The sequence below is a fragment of the Schistocerca cancellata genome, chromosome 5 (assembly GCF_023864275.1).
Source record: "Schistocerca cancellata isolate TAMUIC-IGC-003103 chromosome 5, iqSchCanc2.1, whole genome shotgun sequence".
NCBI lineage: Eukaryota > Metazoa > Arthropoda > Insecta > Orthoptera > Acrididae > Schistocerca > Schistocerca cancellata.
The window spans coordinates 4761273-4786120 of NC_064630.1; the positions used below are offsets into that span (position 1 = coordinate 4761273).

Consider the following 24848-nt stretch of genomic DNA (forward strand, 5'->3'; position numbering starts at 1 on the left):
ATTCCGTTCAGCTGCACTTCCAGGTCCTTTGCTGTCTCTGACAGAATTACAATGTCATCGGCGAACCTCAAATTTTTTATTTCTTCTCCATGGATTTTAATTACTACTCCGAATATTTCTTTTGTTTCCTTTACTGCTTGCTCAATATACAGATTGAATAGCATCGGGGATAGGCTGTAAGTAGGCTGTTTATGTTTTCTTATTGGCAACGTTACGTAGCGCTCTGTATGAAAATCACTGGGTGTGCTGTGTGTAGTCTGTGGCCAGTTTGCATTGTTCTCAGCCATTGTAATGTTGGGCAGCTGGATGTGAACAGCGCGTAGCGTTGCGCAGTTGGAGGTGAGCCGCCAGCAGTGGTGGACGTGGGGAAATGAGATGGCGGATTTTTGAGTACTGAATGGATATTATGAACTGCTATGTATATTATGATGTTTCAACACTATTAAGGTAAATACATTGTTTGTTCTCTATCAAAATCTTTCATTTGCTAACTATGCCTATCAGTAGTTAGTGCCTTCCGTAGTTTGAATCTTTTATTTAGCTGGCAGTAGTGGCGCTGTACTGCAGTAGTTCGAGTAATGAAGATTTTTGTGAGGTAAGTGATTTGTGAAAGGTATAGGTTAATGTTAGTCAGGGCCATTCTTTTGTATGGATTTTTGAAAGTCAGATTGCGTTGCACTAAAAATATTGTGTGTCAGTTTAAGCACAGTCGTGTATAAATATTTCTAAGGGGACGTTTCATATGGCGACCCTGCCATTAATTGGCATTAATAATATGTTATTTACCTTGTAAATATGCTTAGACATTATTTATTCTGTTTTGTTTTAATGCTCATGTGTAAAGTTGATGTTTCAAAAGTTATTCTAATCTTTTATGTATTTACTTATGTCATAATTCCTGTAACACTGATGTATATGTTAGTTCGATTCTTTTGTAAAGCCTGTACCACAAATGTTATCTGTATTGTTATGTTCTTTTATGATGTATTCTGTATCTTTGTAATTGTATTCTCATGTTATAATATTGTAATTGACACCAGTTCATCAAATTAAGGAACTTGTAAGTTCAATTTACAGCACACGTTTCTGTTGGTCATAGTATATGGACAATATGTGAGAAGTAGGGACTGTTAGTGTTTGCACGTGTGTTAATAATTCAGCAAGGGACTGGATAACAGCATTGCTGGATCTAAGGACAATTCCAAAAACTTTGTGCGTGCACAAGTGGTGGTTTATGGACTTGCTATCTTCTCTGCAAGACTCTTCGATGGTGATTGTGCACCTGCACAGTCGCAACAGATGGCTGCTGGCTGTCTCTACAAGGACTACAGTGGGTCTGCATCTCTGGTGGCCCACCAATACCATACTCTCTACCAGGACTACAGTGGGTCTGCTCTGTGATGACCTACCTACCAATATTCTTCAAAACGTCGACTGACTCTGCTGTGGGTTTGCTCTGTTGTGGCCCATTACCTGTCTGCATGTCAAGAGTCAGCACTGTCTTTCCATTGGAAGGACAACACTACTTCTTCAAGACTGCATGGAAATCCACTACTTCTGTGTGCAATTTCTTTTACTAATGAGACTTTGTGAAAAACAAAAACTGTAATTACTATTATGATGAATGATCAGGACTATCTTTATGGACTGTGAGAAAATTTTAGCTTTTGACCAACATTGTATTAATAAGTGTGTGCATTTGATATTTTCTTACTGTAATTATGAAAAATTTTTTCAAATCATTATTGGCCACTGCCCAAAACAATTTGTAAAATTTTTTTGTGGGGAGCATGGGGGCTATCTAAGTAGGCTGTTTATGTTTTCTTATTGGCAACGTTACGTAGCGCTCTGTATGAAAATCACTGGCTGTGCTGTGTGTAGTCTGTGGCCAGTTTGCATTGTCGTCAGCCATTGTAATGTTGGGCAGCTGGATGTGAACAGCGCGTAGCGTTGCGCAGTTGGAGGGGAGCCGCCAGCAGTGGTGGATGTGGGGAAGTGAGATGGCGGATTTTTGAGTACAGAATGAATATTATGAACTGCTATGTATATTATGATGTTTCAACACTATTAAGGTAAATACATTGTTTGTTCTCTATCAAAATCTTTCATTTGGTAACTATCCCTATCAGTAGTTAGTGCCTTCCGTAGTTTGAATCTTTTATTTAGCTGGCAGTAGTGGCGCTGTACTGCAGTAGTTCGAGTAATGAAGATTTTTGTGAGGTAAGTGATTTGTGAAAGGTATAGGTTAATGTTAGTCAGGGCCATTCTTTTGTAGGGATTTTTGAAAGTCAGATTGCGTTGCACTAAAAATATTGTGTGTCAGTTTAAGCACAGTCGTGTATAAATATTTCTAAGGGGACGTTTCATATGGCGACCCTGCCATTAATTGGCATTAATAATATGTTATTTACCTTGTAAATATGCTTAGACATTATTTATTCTGTTTTGTTTTAATGCTCATGTGTAAAGTTGATGTTTCAAAAGTTATTCTAATCTTTTATGTATTTACTTATGTCATAATTCCTGTAACACTGATGTATATGTTAGTTCGATTCTTTTGTAAAGCCTGTACCACAAATGTTATCTGTATTGTTATGTTCTTTTATGATGTATTCTGTATCTTTGTAATTGTATTCTCATGTTATAATATTGTAATTGACACCAGTTCATCAAATTAAGGAACTTGTAAGTTCAATTTACAGCACACGTTTCTGTTGGTCATAGTATATGGACAATATGTGAGAAGTAGGGACTGTTAGTGTTTGCACGTGTGTTAATAATTCAGCAAGGGACTGGATAACAGCATTGCTGGATCTAAGGACAATTCCAAAAACTTTGTGCGTGCACAAGTGGTGGTTTATGGACTTGCTATCTTCTCTGCAAGACTCTTCGATGGTGATTGTGCACCTGCACAGTCGCAACAGATGGCTGCTGGCTGTCTCTACAAGGACTACAGTGGGTCTGCATCTTTGATGACCCACCAATACCATTATTCCTACAAGGACTGCAGTGGGTCTGCACCTCTGGTGGCCCACCAATACCATACTCTCTACCAGGACTACAGTGGGTCTGCTCTGTGATGACCTACCTACCAATATTCTTCAAAACGTCGACTGACTCTGCTGTGGGTTTGCTCTGTTGTGGCCCATTACCTGTCTGCATGTCAAGAGTCAGCACTGTCTTTCCATTGGAAGGACAACACTACTTCTTCAAGACTGCATGGAAATCCACTACTTCTGTGTGCAATTTCTTTTACTAATGAGACTTTGTGAAAAACAAAAACTGTAATTACTATTATGATGAATGATCAGGACTATCTTTATGGACTGTGAGAAAATTTTAGCTTTTGACCAACATTGTATTAATAAGTGTGTGCATTTGATATTTTCTTACTGTAATTATGAAAAATTTTTTCAAATCATTATTGGCCACTGCCCAAAACAATTTGTAAAATTTTTTTGTGGGGAGCATGGGGGCTATCTAAGTAGGCTGTTTATGTTTTCTTATTGGCAACGTTACGTAGCGCTCTGTATGAAAATCACTGGCTGTGCTGTGTGTAGTCTGTGGCCAGTTTGCATTGTCGTCAGCCATTGTAATGTTGGGCAGCTGGATGTGAACAGCGCGTAGCGTTGCGCAGTTGGAGGGGAGCCGCCAGCAGTGGTGGATGTGGGGAAGTGAGATGGCGGATTTTTGAGTACAGAATGAATATTATGAACTGCTATGTATATTATGATGTTTCAACACTATTAAGGTAAATACATTGTTTGTTCTCTATCAAAATCTTTCATTTGGTAACTATCCCTATCAGTAGTTAGTGCCTTCCGTAGTTTGAATCTTTTATTTAGCTGGCAGTAGTGGCGCTGTACTGCAGTAGTTCGAGTAATGAAGATTTTTGTGAGGTAAGTGATTTGTGAAAGGTATAGGTTAATGTTAGTCAGGGCCATTCTTTTGTAGGGATTTTTGAAAGTCAGATTGCGTTGCACTAAAAATATTGTGTGTCAGTTTAAGCACAGTGGTGTATAAATTTTTCTAAGGGAACGTTTCAAGGCTACAACCCTATCTCACTCCCTTCCCAGGCCGGCCGAAGTGGCCGTGCGGTTCTAGGCGCTGCAGTCTGGAACCGCGAGACCGCTACGGTCGCAGGTTCGAATCCTGCCTCGGGCATGGATGTGTGTGTTGTCCTTAGGTTAGTTGGGTTTAACTAGTTCTAAGTTCTGGGGGACTAATGACCTCAGAAGTTGAGTCCCATAGTGCTCAGAGCCATTTGAACCATTGATCTCCCTTGCCAACCACTGCTTCCGTTTCATGTCCCTCGACTCTTATAACTGCCATCTGGTTTCTGTACAAATTATAAATAGTCTTTCGCTCCCTGTATTTTACCCTTGCCACCTTCAGAATTTGAAAGAGAGTATTCCAGTCAACATTGTCAAACGCTTTCTCTAAGTCTACAAATGCTAGAAACGTAGGTTTGCCTTTCCTTAATCTTTCTTCTAAGATAAGTCGTAAGGTCAGTATTGCCTCACCTGTTCCAACATTTCTACGGAATCCAAACTGATCTTCCCCGAGGTCGGCTTCTACCAGTTTTTCCATTCGAAAAAAAAAAATCTTCCGAACAGAAACCTGTGTTCTCCAACGGGTTTCTGTGCAATTACAAGATGCTGATTGCTTTGAAAATTTCTATGGCTGCTCTTGAGCTTTCAATAATCTGCCCTTAGTCAAAGTCGCGTATCTCATTGGATTTCCTCGTTTCCCGCCCGCATCTTCGCTAGGGTGATCCCCCATCCGTGTCTACTTCGTTTACGTACTTTTGTTACCGCGTCACGTGGCCGCAACGCCAGCAGCGGGCATCCGGCGCCGCGGTGCGCAGGGGTCACAGCATTTTCGCTCATCACTGTATCTGGACTGTAGCCGTATACGTGAAACATGGTCAATAAGAACTGAAAACGCGAAGGAGAATGAGGCGGTACAAAAGAATGCTGAAGATTGGGTGGGTAGATCGGACAGCCACTGAATAGCTATTCAGTCGTGTTGTGGACTAAAGAAATTTATGGAATAACTTGAGTAAAAGATCGAATGGCTCAATATGAAAGTTTCTGTGCCGTCAAGGGATGACAAATTTGATAACGCAGGGAAGTGTGTGAGGGTCTGGAACGGAACTTGTAGGTTGCAGAGATGAAGAGGTTCGCATAGCAAAGGCTAGCATAGAGAGGTGCAACGAAGCAGTCTTTGAAGTGAAAGGAGTCTACTGGGGTAACCGAATATTGTAAAAAATGTTCAAACGTGTGTGAAATCTTATGGGACTTAACTACTGAGGTCATCAGTCCCTAAGCTTACACACTACTTAACCTAAATTATCCTAAGGACAAACACACACACCCATGCCCGAGGGAGGACTCGAACCTCCGCCGGGACCAGCCGTATGGTCCATGACTGCAGCGCCCTGGACCGCTCGGCTTATCCCGCGCGGCCCGAATATTGTAATGATAGTAATGTAAACTAAAATGAAGCTATTATATTGTAAACAATGTATGTGTCTGATGGGCTCTATAAAGCGGATCGCTGACTTTGCACGACCGCAGAGCCAAAGATACTGCTTCTGGTCTGAGATTGTAGTATTGGAGTATGAAAGTGTTTGGCGCACAGCAGTGAGTATGTATCAGTCTGTGAGCGGAAGAAGAGTAGGCAGTTTCTGTGGTGTGCTCTGTAAAGCCACCAAGTGTTGGATTATAATGTAGCAATTTTGTCATACCAATATTTTGTGTTACACCGCACGTAAAATAGGTAGTTAAAAAATGATGAGTGATTTTATCATGGAATGTAAAGTGAAATGATGAAATGTAAATTTAATTGTGACAAGAAAGGATTGCTGGATTAATATTTCAACGAAGCTTTACGAATACATGTTGATGTGTTGGCAAATGTGCCAACACCTTGTAGATAGAGGAGGCCGAAATGCACGCTATAATCTAACGCAGACGGGCGTGAGGTCTGAAACAGGATACGTTATGAATGCTATAAAGAAAAGTACGTAGCTGCGCTTATACTTAACTTTAATCCATCATTTGTATACAGCATTCTTGATGATACAAGTGAGACTCTCTATAGAAATGGTTAATGGCGCCTTGCTAGGTCGTAGCCATGGACTTAGCTGAAGGCTATTCTAACTATCTCTCGGCAAATGAGAGAAAGGATTCGTCAGTGTAGTCGCTAGCAAAGTCGTCGTACAACTGGGGCGAGTGCTAGTACGTCTCATCTAGACCTGCCGTGTGGTGGCGCTCGGTCTGCAAATACTGACAGTGGCGACACGCGGGTCCGACATGTACTAATGGACCGCGGCCGATTTAAAGCTACCACCTAGCAAGTGTGGTGTCTGGCGGTGACAACACACATGTGTTATTGGAAATATAAATGTGGAAACAGGTCTTCTCGCATTTAAGGTAAAGAAGTTAATTTTTCATTACTTTACTTTTGCCAGCGCGTTAGTGTGAATGAGTTGGCTGATAATTGGTAATATTGACTCCTGTGCTGAGAATGTACGTAAACAGATTTGGTATAGAGGCTAGTTAGATATTTCCCTCTTGTAATGTTTCTAAGATTCGTTAACACAGGTATACGTAATCTGATGGTTTGTCTTTATGCTTTTTAGTGATGTTAGATAGTACTTGCTGTACAAATCTCAACGTTTGTGACTACGTCAGCAAAGAAAGGATGTAATTTTCCTGAGTAATGTTATTTCAGTTGTCAGATGCTTTGAGAAGCCAAACTTAACTTCGAATGCAGCTTCACTGTTGAAAAAGTCTGTAACTCACCCAAATCACTGCCGCCACCCTGTCCATTACATTTTTCCTAAATGTTTTTGATCAGCCAAAAGAATGTCACGTGTATTTCAAAGTATTGCGGCCAGCACTGCACACCGCTGAGCCTGTAGGGAGTCTGTTTTGTTCTTCCTCACGATAGAGCAGAATATAACGCGATCGACCGTTGCTGCTCTAGAGATAAGACAATTTTACGTATTTGTCATGTGCACAGCGACCAAAGTTATCAGTTTTGAACCGGGCTAGAGGAATCAGTACATAAAGGGGTGAATGTACTTTGCAGTGACCGTATTTCTTTATTGGTAGTGGGAGTTGCATTGCCCAGTCAGTTCGTTTAAAGTTTTGCAAACAACAACAACAACAACAACAACACTTGCAGTTACAACACGGTCCGCCGCTCGTGGTCTCGCGGTAGCGTTCTCGCTTCCCGAGCACGGGGTTCCGGGTTCGATTCCCGGCGGGGTCAGGGATTTTCACCTGCCTCGAGATGACTGGGTGTTTGTGTTGTCCTCATCATTTCATCATCATCATCCAGGAAAGTGGCGAAATTGGACTGCGCAAAGATTGGATAATTGTACGGGCGCTGATAACCACGCAGTTGAGCGCCCCACAAACCAAACATCATCATCATCATCATCAGTTACAACACGCTACACGATAACTCCAGACTTGTATGCATTCCCAGTAGAGGTATTCATTTAAGTAATTTCAGTAATCACAAAAGAACATTACAGAATTTAAGGTCACTACCACCACGAGAAGAACAATATCAATAACAACAACAAAAATATTTATGCAAAGTGAGGACGAGTACATTTATTTACATTTTGTGTGTGGACTATCCAAAAAATGGTTCAAATGGCTCTGAGCACTATGGGACTCAACTGCTGTAGTCATAAGTCCCCTAGAACTTAGAACTACTTAAACTTAACTAACCTAAGGACATCACACACATCCATGCCCGAGGCAGGATTCGAACCTGCGACCGTAGCGGTCGTGCGGTTCCAGACTGTAGCGCCTTTAACCGCTCGGCCACTCGGGCCGGCAGACTATGCAAAATGATAATTTCATTACGTATCACGTGTTTCTGGTTGCTTTCTAACGTATAGTTTATAATTAAGCTGCATGCAGTAGCTCCTTGTTTCAGTATTACACACTGAAGAGCCAAAGAAATTTGTACACCTGCCTAATATCGTGTAGGGCGCCGGTGAGCACGCAGAAGTGCCGCAACACGACGTGGCATGGACTCGACTAATGTCTGAAGTAGTGCTGGAGGGAACTGACACCCCGCAGGGCTGTCTATAAATCCTTAAGAGTGGGAGAGGCTGAGTTTTCTGAACAGCACGTTGCAAGGCTTCCCAGATATGCTCAATAATTTTCATGTTTGGGGAGATTGGTGGCCAGCGCAAATGTTTAAACTCAGAAGAGGTTCCTGGAGCCACTCTATAGCAGTTCAGGAAGTGTAAAGTATCGCATTGTCCTGCTGGAATTGCCCAAGTCCGTCGAAGTGGAGAATGGACACGGATGGATGCAGGTGATAAGAAAGGATGCTGAAGTACGTGTCACCTGTCAGTGTAGTACCTAGACGTATCAGGGGTCCCATATTACTCCAACTGCACACGTCCCGCACAGTTACAGAGCCTCCACGAAAAGTCCCGTGCTGACGTGCAGGGTCCATGGATTCATGAGCTTGTCTCCGTACCCATACACGTGCATCCACTCGATACTATTTCAAACGAGACTCGTTTCAAGTCATCAACAGTCCAATGTCGGTGTTGACTGGTCCAGGCGAGGCGAAAAACTTCGTACCGTGGAGTCATCAAGTGTACACGAGTGGGTCTTCGGCTCCGAAAGCCCATATCGATGATGTTTCGTTGAATGGACCGCACGCTGACGCTTGTTGATGGCCCAGCACTGAAGTCTGCAGCCGGCTGGAGTGGCCGAGCGGTTCTAGGCGCTTCAGTTTGGAACCGAGCGAAAGCTACGATTGACCGCAGAAGTTAAGTCCTTTTTTTTTTTTTTTAAATCTGCAGCAACTTGTGGAAGCGTTGCACTTCTGTCACGCTGAACGGTTTTCTTCAGTGGTCGTTGGTCCCGTTCTTGCAGGATCTTTTTCTGACCGCAGCGATGTCGGAGATTTGATGTTTTACCGGATAGCTGATATTCACGGTACACTCGTGAAATGGTCGTACGGCAAAATCGTCACTTCATCGCTACCTCGGAGACGCTGTGTCCCATCGCTCGTACACCGACGTTCAGGCTCACATAAATCTTGATGACCTGCCGTTGTAGCAGCAGCAACCGACCTCAGAACTGTGCCAGACACTTCTTGTCTTATATAGGCATTGCCAAACGCAGCGCCGTATTCTGCCTGTTTACATCTCGTATCTCTTTATTTGAAAACGCATGCATATACCAGTTTCTTTGGTGCTTCAGTGAAAATTACAGAAGCTGTAATTGTGTACAAGAGCACATTACCTGGCCAGTCTGTACAACGGTTGCCGCAACTGGTGTCTTGTGCCACGTGAGGAAACAGTTCAAAAATGTTCAAATGTGTGTGAAATCTTATGGGACTTAACTGCTAAGGTTATCATTCCCTAAGCTTACACACTACTCAACCTATACTATCCTAAGGACAAACACACACACCCATGCTCGAGGGAGGACTCGATCCTCCGCCGGGACCAGCCGCACAGTCCATGACTGCAGCGCCTCAGACCGCTCGGCTAATCCCGCGCGGCTGGAATCAGTTGCAGATGGCCATTTCGACTCGTACACTGCGTGTAGTACCTCCTGTACGTTGGCGCGTTAAAGCGTCAGCAGCGTACGAGTAATGAACAGGTGCAAGAGAGCTGTCCAAAAGTACGTGGATGTGTGTAAGTGGGGAGGAGAGCGTTGTCGGGACAGCGGGTAGAGAGTGTAAGCAGCACTTAGTATTCCGGGCGGACAGCTGGGCAGCGCAGTAAGGCGTGTCGATAGGCGGCACGACGTGTCGATAGCGCGCCGTGTGGGGAGGCAGTGCTGCGAGGGCGCGTATAGCCGCCGCTTTATGGGCGGCGGTCGGCGCCCAACGACTGCGCACGCCGGACACGTCGTAAAGCGCCGCCGCCCGTCCACGGCCTCGTCATTCGCGCCCGGCCGCGACTTTTAACAGCGCTCACCGGCAGTCAAGGCGCACCGGGCCCTAAAGCCGATTCCCGCTCTTGTAACGCGCTGCAGCTGACCGCCACACGGCCGGGGGACGAACGTACATCTACATCTACATCTACATTTATACTCCGCAAGCCACCCAACGGTGTGCGGCGGAGTGCACTTACGTGCCACTGTCATTACCTCCCTTTCCTGTTCCAGTCGCGTATGGTTCGCGGGAAGAACGACTGTCTGAAAGCCTCCGTGCGCGCTCGAATCTCTCTGATTTCACATTCGTGATCTCCTCGGGAGGTATAAGTAGGGGGAAGCAATATATTCGATACCTCATTCAGAAACGCACCCTCTCGAAACCTGGCGAGCAAGCTACACCGCGATGCAGAGCGCCTCTCTTGCAGAGTCTGCCACTTGAGTTTGCTAAACATCTCCGTAACGCTATCACGCTTACCAGATAACCCTGTGACGAAACGCGCCGCTCTTCTTTGGATCTTCTCTATCTCCTCCGTCAACCCGATCTGGTACGGATCCCACACTGATGAGCAATACTCAAGTACGGGTAGAACGCGTGTTTTGTAAGCCACCTCTTTTGTTGATGGACTACATTTTCTAAGGACTCTCCCAATGAATCTCATCAACCTGGTACCCGCCTTACCAACAGTTAATTTTATATGTTCATTCCACTTCAAATCGTTCCGTACGCATACTCCCAGATATTTTACTGAAGTAACTGCTACTAGTGTTTGTTCCGCTATCATATAATCATACAATAAAGGATCCTTCTTTCTATGTATTCGCAATACATTACATTTGTCTATGTTAAGGGTCAGTTGCCACTCCCTGCACCAAGTGCCTATCCGCTGCAGATCTTCCTGCATTTCGCTACAATTTTCTAATGCTGCAACTTCTCTGTATACTACAGCATCATCGGCGAAAAGCCGCATGGAACTTCCGACACTATCTACTAGGTCATTTATACGGGGTGTTACAAAAAGGTACGGCCAAACTTTCAGGAAACGTTCCTCACACACAAAGAAAGAAAATATGTTATGTGGACATGTGTCCGGAAACGCTTACTTTCCATGTTAGAGCTCATTTTATTACTTCTCTTCACGTTAATCATGGAATGGAAACACACAGCAACAGAACGTACCAGCGTGACTTCAAACACTTTGTTACAGGAAATGTTTAAAATGTTATCCGTTAGCGAGGATACATGCATCCACCCTCCGTCGCATGGAATCCCTGATGCGCTGATGCAGCCCTGGAGAATGGCGTATTGTATCACAGCCGTCCACAATACGAGCACGAAGAGTCTCTACATTTGGTACCGCGGTTGCGTAGGCAAGAGCTTTCAAATGCCGCCATAAATTAAATTCGAGAGGGTTGAGGTCAGGAGAGCGTGGACGCCATGGAATTGGTCCGCTGCGGCTGGTTCCGGCGGAGGTTCGAGTCCTCCGGCATGGGTGTGTGCGTTTGTCCTTAGGATAATTTAGGTTAAGTAGTTTGTAAGCTTAGCAGTTAAGTCCCATTAGATTTGACACACACACAATTGGTCCGCCTCTACCAATCCATCGGTCACCGAACCTGTTGTTGAGAAGCGTATGAACACTTCGACTGAAATGTGCAGGAGCTCCATCGTGCATGAACCACATGTTGTGTCGTACTTGTAAAGGCACATGTTGTAGCAGCACAGGTAGAGTATCCCGTATGAAATCATGGCGGTGAATCGAGGAAGTACAGTACATACTGACGAAACTAAAATGAGATCTAACATGGAAATTAAGCGTTTCCGGACACATGTCCACGTAACATCTTTTCTTTATTTGTGTGTGAGGAATGTTTCCTGAAATTTTGGCCGTACCTTTTTGTTACACCCTGTATATATTGTGAAAACCAATGGTCCCATAACAAAATGGTTGAAATGGCTCTGAGCACTACGGGACTTAACATCCGTGGTCATCAGTCCCCTAGAACTTAGAACTACTTAAACCTAACTAACCTAAGGACATCACACACATCCATGCCCGAGGCAGGATTCGAACCTGCGACCGTAGCAGTCGCGCGGTTCCGGACTGCGCGCCTAGAACCGCTAGACCACCGCGGCCGGCGGTCCCATAACACTCCCGTGTGGCATGCCAGAGGTTACTTTAACGTCTCTAGACGTCTCTCCATTGATAACAACATGCTGTGTTCTGTTTGCTAAAAACTCTTCAATCCAGCCACGCAGCTGGTCTGATATTCCGTAGGCTCTTGCTTTGGTAATCACGGCGGTACTGCACGTCGGTTTAGACATCGTGCGTGAGCCGTGGTAAAAAACTGCTGTTTTGAAGAGCGCGCCGCAGCGCGTAGTGTGAAGCAGTCGCCAAACGTTTCTGGCGGTGGCGCCGCTATGGTAATCGCAGCTTTGGGGAAAGCGGAAAGGTTGCCTCTTCACGTGAATTTAGGGGCGCTATTAGCTCGGCAGGGGGTCAGTCGGAGTGAGGCTAGGTCAGTCTCGGGTCACCAGTTGCTGGTCTGATTCTCGTTTGCATTTGCGCGGCAGTTAGTGTCTGTCTGTCGTCGGAGTGCTAGTATGGCTGTCGTTTGGATTAAACTTTAAAGCCAGAAAATGAGAGTCTTGCCACTCCGCCAGTAACAGAACTCAGCTAGTGGTCGCCCGGTCGGGGCTGAGTTCCTGCATCTGAGTCTGCGCGTTAGGCCGCCAGTCTGCTCGAGTTTCTCGGGCAATGGTCATTGGCGGTTGGATCGGTCGGTCGGTCGGTCGCGCACCGAGACACGAGATGACTTGTCCGTCCTGAGCGTCGGCGCATGTGAGGTCTCCACGTGAGTCCAGTGGGCCGCGCCGTATAGCGAGGGGTAGTGGCTTCGCGGCCGACACGAGAGCAACAGGCGTCAATCCACGACATCGGTCTGGCCGGTGCGAGCTGCGACGCCGTGAGACGGGAGATCGGCGCGCCCTCCTGCGTCCGTTGAAGCGGCTGGCGGCGGACGGTTCGGAGAGCGTTGGGGGTGCTGCGCAAGGTCTTCGCCAGACATCGCAGTTTATTGGAAGTTAAGTGATTCGTGATAGGTTGTTTCATTTACTTGTTAAATTCTACTTGTTTTCTTGGTCAGTCTCTCGTCCCCAGCTTTCTCGTCTGTCGCTCGTCCGCATTTGTTAGGCAGTTAGTGTCTGTCTGATTAGAGATATGTTGTTTCATTTACCTGTTAAATTCTACTTGCTTTGTTTTGGGGATGTCCCACCATTCTTCTCCGTTTGCCCACCCGCGGGAAGGTCGTTATTTCTGAAGTGGGTGGTCCGTTTTTCCCTTGTGGAGTTGGGGAGGTTTAGAGTAATCTGCGGTTCGGGTTGTTTAGTAACCCCCCCCCCCCCTCTGTCAATCTGCCATACGTTAATAGACGCTTCTGTCATGGTTGTCGGATTCGGTGTTAACGACTTTATTGCTTAAAGGCCGAATTCTTGAAATATGTTTTTATCTTGCCTGTCATCTTGCGAGGTGGTATATGTGTAATGTAGAGCATCTTGTACATTTTATGTAAGTCTGCATTTTATGGGTTTTATTTAAATAGTCATTTTAGGTTATAAGGTTGCCACCCTTCCACCGTAACAGTCCCTTAAAACAAATTGCACTTTCGGTGGCAAATAATTTGAGTGTTGTACCATTTCCATCCCTCTTACGGGGTGCATAGTTTACGTGTTTGTGTGAGTTCTTAAAAAATGTTTAGTTTACAGTAATCTGGTGTGTTGTAGATTTGCACCAGTGTACTCTTTCAGAGGTTGTTGTGAGCGGTCATGACTACGGCCATGTTTAAAGGGAGCAGGCAAGTTTCTCATACTGTTAATATTGTTCTTTCTGCTTCTGAATAAAATTGTAACTTGATATTTCGTGGGTGCTTTTCTGCTTATAATTTAAAATTTGTTTTTGAAAAGGCTTTTACGAGTAAAATTCACATTTGTTAAAAGTAATATCATTTTCCATCAGTTACTTCCTGGCAACTACTTCCACGGTCACCTAGTGTGATTAAATGTGTTAATGTTCTTGATGAATAGCTAGTAAATAAAGTAAATTCTTTAAGAAAAGGTTTTGAAAGTAAATTTACGGTTCAGTGCGCTGTGGGGGCGGATCAGGCAATGAACCAGCCACAAAATCGATTTTTTTCCGAATTGCTGTAGCTGTATGCGAGACTGCTAGGGATCAAAACCTGCTGTAACATTACACTGGCCTGCATGATATCATACTACTGAAAATAAATATCTGATCGAACTTTCTTATACCGAACTTAAAACTGACTTCAGATTTCTTCTATTCGTATATTTTTTTCGTAATGGAATACAGTGAATTTTATTTTCATTAATAGGAGTTTTCGCATGACGCCAAGATAAGTACACGAAAATACCAAACTTGTAATACGAGTGGAGTAGCTGGGCAAAGAAAAAGCGTCAAGTGTAAAGGTTTCGCCTAGCCGGAGACATATTGTATCTGGGTCTAAAAAGATCATACATTAATGGTTTGTAAGGTTGACAAGATATTGCTTCCACCACAACGTACCAAATTGCGCTTTATGAAGCAGTTTCAAGCGGCTCCTCCAGAAGATGTATCCTCCTTCAAGGACCTTTCTATGAAATTTCCCTTCATCAGTCAAGAAAAACTGGAAACGGGAATTTTTGTTGGTCCTCAAATTGATTAAGCACCGCGAATTTAAGAATACTATGCTAGAGAAGAAGATATGGACTGATTTCATGTCTGTTACTGTAAGAATTACAAAACATTCAAACTGCAAGAACATTGTGAAAACCACGTTGGAAAATTTCAAGAATTTGCATTGTAACATGAGTGGAAAAGCCCATTTCCTACACTCACATATTGATTACTTTCTTCAAAACAGGAGACACTGTAGTGAATAGCAAGAATTACAATTCCACCACGGCATTAAGAAGATAGAGAAGAGGTACGAGGGAAATAGAAATAGAGAATGATGGCTCCATATTGCTGGATGATAAAGAAGGACAGTAAAGGAATCTCTCTCTATCAGTGAACACAAGAAGAGAAAATTTGGAAATTAAATGCAAGAGAGTTCTGATACTGTTTTTAACAGAACCTTTCATAGTATTTTTAGTATATGCTTAAAAAATAACACTAATTACAGAAATATAGAACGTGACTGGAATTTTGTTTCAATATTCAGCGGCGTATGCGTAGAGCTGTCAGTGCTACTAGACAAGCAACACTGCGGGAAATCACCGCGCCGGCCGGGGTGGCCGAGCGGTACTACGCTCTACACCCTGGAACCGCACGACCGCTACAGTCGCAGATTCGAATCCTGCCTCGGGCATGGATGTGTGTGATGTCCTTAGGTTAGTTAGGTTTAAGTAGTTCTAAGTTCTAAGGGGCTGATGACCTCAGAAGTTAAGTCCCATAGCGCTCAGAGCCATTTGAACCATTTTTGAAATCACCGCAGAAATCAATGTGGGTCGTGCGACGAAATTTAGCGTTGATCCGCTACGGGAGCAGACGAGCGACGCGAGTGCTGACAGCACGACATCGCCTCCAGCGCCTCTCCTGGGCTGGACCCCGGACTACTGGAAAACAGTGGCCTGGTCAGATGAGTGGCGATTTCAGTTGGTAAGAGCTGATGCTAGGTTTCGGGTGTGGTGCCGACCCCTCGAAACCACGGACACAAGTTGTCAACAACGTAATGTGCAAGGTGGTGGCGGCTGCACTGGTGTGGAGTGTGTTTACATGCTATGGACTGAGTGGTTTTGTCCAACTGAACCAATCGTGGAATGGATTACTTGGAGACCATTTACAGTCATTCACGGATTTTACGTTTCCAGACATTGGTGGAATTTTTTATGGATGGCAATGCACCATGTCCCAGACCACAATTGTTCGCGATTGGTTTGAAGAACGTTCTGGACAATTCGAATGAATCATTTGACGAACCAGATCGCCCAACATGAATCCCATCGAGCATTTGTGGGACATAATCGAGAGGTCAGTTTGTGCACAAATTCCTTCACCGGCAACACTTTCGCTGTTACGGACGGCTGCAGAGGCAGCACGGTCCTACATTTCTCCAGCGGACTTCCAAACACTTGTGGAGCCTACGCCACGTCGCGTTGTTGCCCTACGCCGAGCAAAAGGAGGTCCGACACGCTGTTGGGAGGTATCTCATGACTTTTGTCAGCTCAGTGTACATCGTCTGGGGCCCAGAAGTTATTGTTGCTGCCCTGGTTACTGAGGAGGAAGGTGTCTGTTTGGCCTCCAGTGGCTGCCCCAAATTAATCTATGGAGAGAGTATCACGTTAATTTGGAAGCTGCTAGAGGTAAGAGTTTGCGACGTCGACAGTAATGACCATAGGGAATGTGCTAACTCATTACCTCCACAATACGTCCGTCCAATGACGCTTTACATAGTGGTCTCCATCACGTCGTCCTGTAACCCAACGGCCGAAATGACGTCTCTGCTGCATCGCTCACCGGCGCATGCGATATGATTCAGTATTTAAATTTCTTCTTTTCGTATTTACGTTCGTTTATGCATACTTGCATATTTTAATTCGTTGTAAAGTATTATGAAAATCTGATACTCTGAGAAGGATTTCATAAGTTTGCCAGATACTTCAAGAATTTTTGATCTTCGTATTTTGATTCATTACTAAAACTGTATGCTGTGTGCGGTTTTTATAACAGAAAATATACTGTTAGAGCTCAAACGGGTGCAGTAGTGTTTCATTTAAATAAGAGTTTACTTGTATGATAGAGTCTACACGAGAACATCATAAAGCAAAATTCCGCAAAACTAATAAATTACGACTCCACTACGGGGCTGGACCTCGTGAACTAGCAGCTATATATATATGGCGTGTTACGAGGGCATCCAGTCGGGTAGGCCGCTCGCCTGGTGCAAGTGTTTCGATTTGACGCCACTTCGGCGACTTGCCCCTCTATGGAGACGAAATCATGATGATTAGGACAACTAACACCCAGTCCCTGAGCGAAAAAAATCTCCGACCCAGCCGGGAATCGAACCCGGGCCCTTAGGATTGACAGTCCGTTGCGCTCACCACTCAGCTACCGGGGGCGGATTACTAGCAGCTGCAAAACGTCAAAGAACTCCCTTATGGCACAAAACATGAATTTCACTGATGCTGGCAACTAACAGCCTTTTCTGTATGCTAATATATAGAACTGCTCCTCTGCAATACCTCGCTGTACAGGACTAAACACTGAAAAGGCTTTTATCTTGCAATCCCTCGCAGTTTTACGACTTCTGTTAGATTTCATCAGGATAGTGACGGAGTTGAGCAAGGAATGTGCGTGAAATCTTATGGGACTTAACTGCTAAGGTCATCAGTCCCTAAGCTTACACACTACTTAATCTAAATTATCCTAAGGCCAAACACACACACCCATGCCCGAGGGAGGACTCGAACCTCCGCCGGCATCAGCCGGACAGTGCATGACTGCAGCGCCGTAGACCGCTCGGCTAATCCCGCTCGGCGAACCCAGGGTTATTGTGCGGTTCGGCCCTTAGTCTATAGACCCTCTACATACTCGTTCCACCTTTTTGTTTTCCGTTTTTTGCTTAGCATTGGTTTTCCATCTCAGCGCATTCATTCAGGTGGTTCTCTTCTCTCCAAAGGTCTTTTTAATTTTTCTGTAGGCAGTATCTGTCTTACCCCTAGTAATACATGCTTCTAGATCCCTATATTTTTCCTCTAGCGATCCCTGCTTGGCCATTTTGGACTTATTGTCAATCTCATTTTTGAGACTTTTGTATTCGTTTTTGCATGCTTCATTTACTGCATTTTTATATTTTCTCCTTTCATCAATTAAATTCAATATCTCTTCTGTTACCCATGGATTTCTACTAGCCCTCGTCTTTTTACCTACTAGATCCTCTGCGGCCGTCACTATTTCATCTCTCAAAGCTACCCATTCTTCTTCTACTGTATCTCCTTCCCCCGGCCTTGAGCAAGGAGATTGCGTATGCCAAAACCTCAGGATGCCTGCAGAATTTTTTCAGTCTTGAAACTAAACTCCGTCCGAACAGGTCTCGGAAGGCCGAACGGTACCGACCGACCGCCGTGTCATCCTCAGACATCAGGCGTCCCTGGATGAGGATTTTGAGAGTCACGTGGTCAGGACACCGCTCTCCTGGCCGTACGTCAGTTTACGAGGCCGGAGACGCTACTTCTCAGTCAAGCAGCTCCTCAGTTTGCCTCACAAGGCCTGAGTACACCCCGAGTGCCGACAGCGCTCGGCAGACCGATGGTCACCTATCCAAGTGCTAGCCCACCCCAACAGAGCTTAACTTCGGTGATCTGACGGGAACCGGTGTTACTATTGCGGCAAGGCTGTTAGCCTCAGAGTCTTACACTGCTCAGAAAGAAATGCGCACTGCCAGACGAAGAACGTGAAGCGCCTCAAGATATGGCGAGACGTCACTGTTACTTCATACACGAATACACCATCAGCGGGCATGAAAATGATTTAGAATTGCAGTTCTTACTGATATGAAGACCGGCCACCAGAGTTCATTGCCGCTGTTCGCTTTTACCGTTGTTACCATGTAAGCGTATTGTGATATCGCTGGCTTAGTTGTGGAGTATCTTTGCGGACAGCCGCGTGTGTAGAGAGTCGAGCGCGGGACACGGAACTGTTATGTTGTGTAGTGTGTAGCTCTGCATGTCGAAGGAATGTTAGTATTCGGCTTGAAGTGCTGCTACAAGTGCTGTTACAGTAAAGTGATGAAATATGGAATTGGTTCAGAGGAAAGTGTGTCAAGAACTAATGAAAAAAATGAGCAGTGCCGCCGATAACGTATTTATGTATCTTCCCGTTGCGTGTCGCACAGTATCGATCATCCGCGCCGTATTCGCTCTCCCAGAATGAACCGATGTGAATCAGTAGAAATCAGTTACCATAAAAGAGTGCAGTGTCTTGTAGCGAGCGTGAGGGCGTGCGTTCGGTCATCGCGTTTCCGCATCATCAAACAATCAGCCGCGCCGCGACGGTTACGCGCACGCTGGTACAAGTGAGAACTAAGAAACTGAAAAAAATTATCTCTACGAACAGTGTTATATCAAGGAGGACTATTACCATACATCTATATGTGTGACGAGCGTAAGAACTTGCGTTCGATTATTCGGCTTCCGCATCATCAACAATCCCCCACGTCGTGTCGGTTACGCGTACGCTCGTCTGAATGATTATTTATTTATATATTTATTTATGCATTTATTTTACCTGGCAAGATTAGGGCCTTCAGGCCCTCTCTTACACCTAACCAGGCATACTCAGTTTCAACAAATTTCAGTTTCTACAGAACATTAAGGACATATAACATGTTATACAGTATGAATGATACAGAAAAAAATTAGAGATTATAAAAGTAGTACAATGATAATTATAACAATCAAAAAATAATTATAATAATCAAGAATAATAATAAAAGTAATGACTATGTATAGGAAAGTAAACATATTTTTTTCTTTTATGAATGTCAGTCCTATTGCTAGTTGGGAATTTTCTCGTTATATTCTTGCAGCTTGTGAGTTATTCTCATCAAGCAGAGACATAAGACGATAGAATGGGGTGAAAGACATATAGAAGAGGTAGATAGGTCAGAGGAAGAGAAATAGAATGGTAAAATTCGAAGCTATGATGGGGAAGAGAAAGAAAAAGATGAGAGGGGCACGACAATGGTGGCTATACCGTCCCTAATATGTAAGTCTTGAATTCCCTCTTGAATGTTGAGTGGTTCTGGATAGGACGCAGATCACAGGGGAGCGCGTTCCATAGTCGTATGGCTGAGATGGAGAATGACAAGGAGAAAGATTTTGTGTTATGTAAAGGTACAGCCAACACGCTAGACGTATCCGATCTGGTATTGCGGTTGTGGAATGATGATAGGTGTTTAATGTGAGAAGATAAGTATTGGGGGCACCAGTGGCTAAGAAATCGACGAAGTAAGCATATCGTGTGGAGATCACGTGCCTTATGTGGGCGTATCCAACCTAGCTGGGAGTATGAAGGACTGATATGATCATACAACCGTATATTGCATACGTATCTATCGCAAGCATTCATCACTAGCTCGAGGCATCTCGAATTTTCACTATTTGTGCCGTGTTGAACTACATCACAGTAATAAAGATTAGGCAAGACTAGTGTTTGGACTAATTTTTGTTTAACATTGGTTGGAAATATTTTCTAAATTTTTGAATTGAATTTAGGGAGGAGAGCGATTTCCGGCAAGCTGTGACTGTTCGTCCCAGTTTAGGTGTTCATCCAAGATTATTCCAAGGTCTTTTACTGTTTTTTGGTATGGTAGTTGGGTACCACTGAGGAGTATTTGAGGGACTGTTTCGCGAAAGTACCGACTAATTAACTTTGGATGAGATATAAGTATGACCTGGGTTTAGTTTCAGACCTAGGTTCTGTGCCCATCCAGAAACAGAGCAAAGATCTGCGTTCAGAAGACTGTTAATTGGGATAAACATTTACGATTTTAGTGTAAACAGTGCAACCTGTGGTTTCCATATCGTCTCAGAATAAAGATGTTCATACCAGACATAGGACAGTGTTGTGTTTTAACGTTGAGTGGCTCCCGTAAACCCGCTTGCATGTTTCGATGGATAATTCCAGGCAAGCCAACATCAGCAGTGTGGAGCAGAACAGTACGACCGCCGCGGGATTACAAGGTACGTGGTGTGGACAGGGCGCACGGTCAAGGAACGAGAAGTCAGTTTAAAGTACCCCGCCCATTCGTACTCCAGGGCGTGTTACAACCAGACGTGTTCTGTGTTGTGGATTGGCAAGACAGCCAACCCACTAGGAGGAAGCCGAAAGGCACGCGTTTAAGCTCACGCAGGCTGGCGTGAGGTCTGGAACAGGACAGGGAAATGAGACTAGCAAAAATAATACGTAGCTGTGAAACGTCCCCTTAGAAAAATTATTCATGACTGCTTAAACTGACACACAATATTTTTAGCGCAACGCAATCTGACTTTCAAAAATCCCTACAAAAGAATGGCCCTGACTAACATTAACCTATACGTTTCACAAATCACTTACCTCACCAAAAATCTTCGTTACTCGAACTACTGCAATACAGCGAGCGCCACTACTGCCAGCTAAATAAAAGATTCAAACTACGGAAGGCACTAACTACTGATAGGCATAGTTAGCAAATGAAAGATTTTAATAGAGAACAAACAATGTATTTACCTCAATAGTGTTCAAAACTCATAATGTATATAGCAGTTCATGACATCCAGTCTTACAAATTTTAAAACTCCGCCATCTCTCTTCCCACATCCACCACTGCTGGCGGCCCACCTCCAACTGCCCAACGCTACGCGCTGTTCACATCCAGCTGCCCAACACTACAATGGCAGACAACAATGCAAACTAGCCACAGACTGCACACAGCACAGCCAGTGATTTTCATACAGCGCGTTACGTAACGTTGCCAATAAGAAAACATAAACAGCCTACTTACAGCTGCTGGAATACTTAACTTTAATCCATAATAGGTGAACATCGCTGTTGACAGTACATGTTTTACAGCATCAATAGTAACAGGTAATGGCGCCTTGCTAGGTCGTAGCAAATGACGTAGCTGAAGGCTATGCTAACTATCGTCTCGGCAAATGAGAGCGTATTTAGTCAGTGAACCATCGCTAGCAAAGTCGGCTGTACAACTGGGGCGAGTGCTAGGAAGTCTCTCTAGACCTGCCGTGTGGCGGCGCTCGGTCTGCAATCACTGACTGTGGGGACACGCGGGTCCGACGTATACTAGCGGACCGCGGCCGATTTAAAGGCTACCACCTAGCAAGTGTGGTGTCTGGCGGCGACACCACATTATGAGAGGCCGGAAAGCGTCCGGTGCTGAGTGGTGTGTATGTGAGGAACGTGGAGATGCCGCACACTCAAGTGAGGCAGCTGCAGCGACACTTCACACGGTGTGCAACGGGACTCATTGTGGGTCTCACATTGGATGGATGGTCGAATAGTGCAGTGCTCAGATTTTTGCGGCATTCGGACGTGGCAGTCGCCCGGTGTTGGACTACATGTCAAGCCGAGGCGAGACATACTTGTCGCCAAGACTCCGATCCGCCACGTCGGACCACCATACGGGAGGATCTTCGTACTGTGCGCCGAGATTTCACAAGACCTGTCATCCGAGAACAAGTAATGGACTCTGTGTGACGTTCCGTGTCTTCCCGCGCCATCGGTCTGAGGCTAGCAGCAACCGGAGTAAGCAACTGCCGTCCCATGCCAGGCTGCCGTCAAGAACACAACACTAGCGGCAGCTTTTGGAGCGGCGCCGCGACCGGGACGCATGGATTCCTGATGAATGGCGACAAACTGACCTCAGTGACGAATCGCAGACGTCAAGTACGCCGGGTGACCATCGTTGACCAGTACGGCGGTGACCTGGTGACAGGTATCATCCTTCCAGTCTTATCCAGACGCACAGCGGTGTTGCTCCGTGACCCCAGGTCACGTCTGGCAGTGACTGAGGGAACTCTGTCGACACAACCATACATCACGGACATCCTGCACTGTCATGTGTTACCCGTAATGCGACAGCGTAGAGGCGCCATTTTTCAACAGGAGAACGGTAGTCCACACGTGGCTCGCGTCTCTACGAACTATCTCCGTGTCGTTGAGGTAATACAGTGGCCAGCAAGTTCCCCATGTATGTCCTCGATGGAATGTAGGTGGGACCAGCTCACATGTCAGCTGCATTCCAGTGCCATCATCGAGGATATCGAGTGCCACTTTGTAATTCCCCCTCCCCCTTCCATCCTTCTTCCATCTATTGTCCACATTAAACAATGACCACTCCAAGTAATTAATAAGCAAGGTCTTTTGCGAAGATTTGAGAGGAGCGAAGGCTACAATAAACTTTCAAGTTTACTCAGCTCGTCATGTTGAGATGGTTCCAGTTCTTCTTGTCTAGGCGTCTGATTTTTGGAGCTGTAAATCTAACATCGGGTCTTCACGGTTGGTTTGAACTAAATAAGCTGCAAGATTGCAGTTGCAGATTTGTTTTACGTAAATATATTTTTTACAGATTTCCTCACATTTTAGTGTATCATACTGTGTTTTTCACAGTAACAAAGCCGAAATTACATTTTTCAGACCTACTATACAAAAATACGTCCGATCACATCAGACGCAAGCTTATGATTCTCACACTCTGCGGAAATAACTATATTCCAAAGGGTTCACAATTTTTCTCAGCAAATTAATCCCTATACTAGTTTTCGTTACATCATTAATTTCGATTATTATTTCACAAATAAATCCAGAAATAAACATAGTAAACAGTACAGGATTGGGTAAGTAATTAATAATAGAAAATTTAAGTGTGGAAATAATTCGCGATTTCAAATGCTTCTAAAAAAAATAATTTTAACTGCACATTCAGATCGATTATACACTACTGGCAACTGCTACACCACGAAGATGACGTGCTACAGACGCGAAATTTAACCGACAGGAAGAAGATGCTGTGATATGCAAATGATTAGCTTTTCAGAGCATTCACACAAGGTTGGCGCTGGTGGCGACACCTACAACGTGCTGACACGGGGAAAGTTTCCAACCGATTTCTCATACACAAACAGCAGTTGACCGGCGTTGCCTGGTGAAACGTAGTTGTGATGCCTTGCGTAAGGAGGAGAAATGCCTACCATCAAGTTTCCGGCTTTCAAAAAGGTCGGATTGTAGCCTATCGCGATTGCGGTTTATCGTATCGCCACATTGCGTTGGTCAAGATCCAATGACTGTTAGCAGAATATGGAATCGGTGGGTTCAGGAGTGTAATACGGAACGCCGTGCTGGATCCCAACGGCCTCGTATCACTAGCAGTCGAGATGACAGGCATCTTATCCGCATGGGCAGCTGTACCTGTACACGCCATCCAAGCTCTGTCTGACTCAGTTCCCAGGCGTATCAAGGCCGTTATTACGGCCAGAGGTGGTTGTTCTGGGTACTTATTTCTCAGGATCCATGCACCCGAATTGCGTGAAAATGTAATCACATGTCAGTTCTAGTATAATATATATGTCCAATGAATACCCATTTATCATCCGCATTTCTTCTAGGTGTTGCAATTTCAATGGCCAGTAGTGTAACATCGAAACTAAAATATTTTATAAAGTAACGCCTTTTCCTAAATTTTTACTTGAAATATAGCATACTGTGTATAAAATTATATGAAAGTTTTCAGAAAAGAATCTAAGATAATATTGGCTTGTACAAAATTAGAAAAATAATAATCGCATCGACAACTACCGTTGAGGAAAAGTAGTGGTCGAGGAGGATGTCCCGTTGCAACAGCTGTGGACCAGCTTGCCTCAGGAGGGGAGACAACGGCTTCGTGGCAGCCGTCCCAGCCACGTACGTGCACCCAGCAGGACAGAGTGGTTGCAGCGGCAGGCTCCTACTCAATTGTCGCGCGGTTCGCCCATTACTCGAACCGGCTTCATTGAGCCCCACTACACGTCCTCTTTGAAATGCTGACAGCTGCGATGTTGTTCATGCGGTGTCTGCGAGACATAGTTACTGTCCAACTGTGTGCGCGGAACGAAATTCACAAAGACTTTATGCCCTGTTATTCACAAGTCCCATTTTTGCTATTATTTTCAGCAGCGCGGAAAAAGTGCGCTGAAGCGTCACACACTCGTCCATAGGTTGCGAAAGTTTACGATTTTGCTTATTCCGTTGATATCTGTATGAATACGAATTTGTAACCAATTCAGGTGGTTCCCTCGTGCTGCATGTTTTTCTTTTTTTTGGGGGGGGGGGGTTGGGGGGAGGGGAGGAGGGACTGGTCTTAAATGTTGATACGCTGGATATCAAA

The 24848-nt window shown here is 44.8% G+C and overlaps 1 non-coding gene across 1 annotated transcript; it reads right to left on the reverse strand.

Annotated features, from left to right (window-relative positions):
* Positions 1–7773: 7773 nt before the first annotated feature.
* Trnas-gga (transfer RNA serine (anticodon GGA)) lies at positions 7774–7857 on the reverse strand. Its single transcript is given in 2 exon segments — positions 7774–7808; positions 7818–7857. It is a non-coding gene; the product is annotated as a tRNA-Ser (tRNA).
* Positions 7858–24848: the final 16991 nt, after the last annotated feature.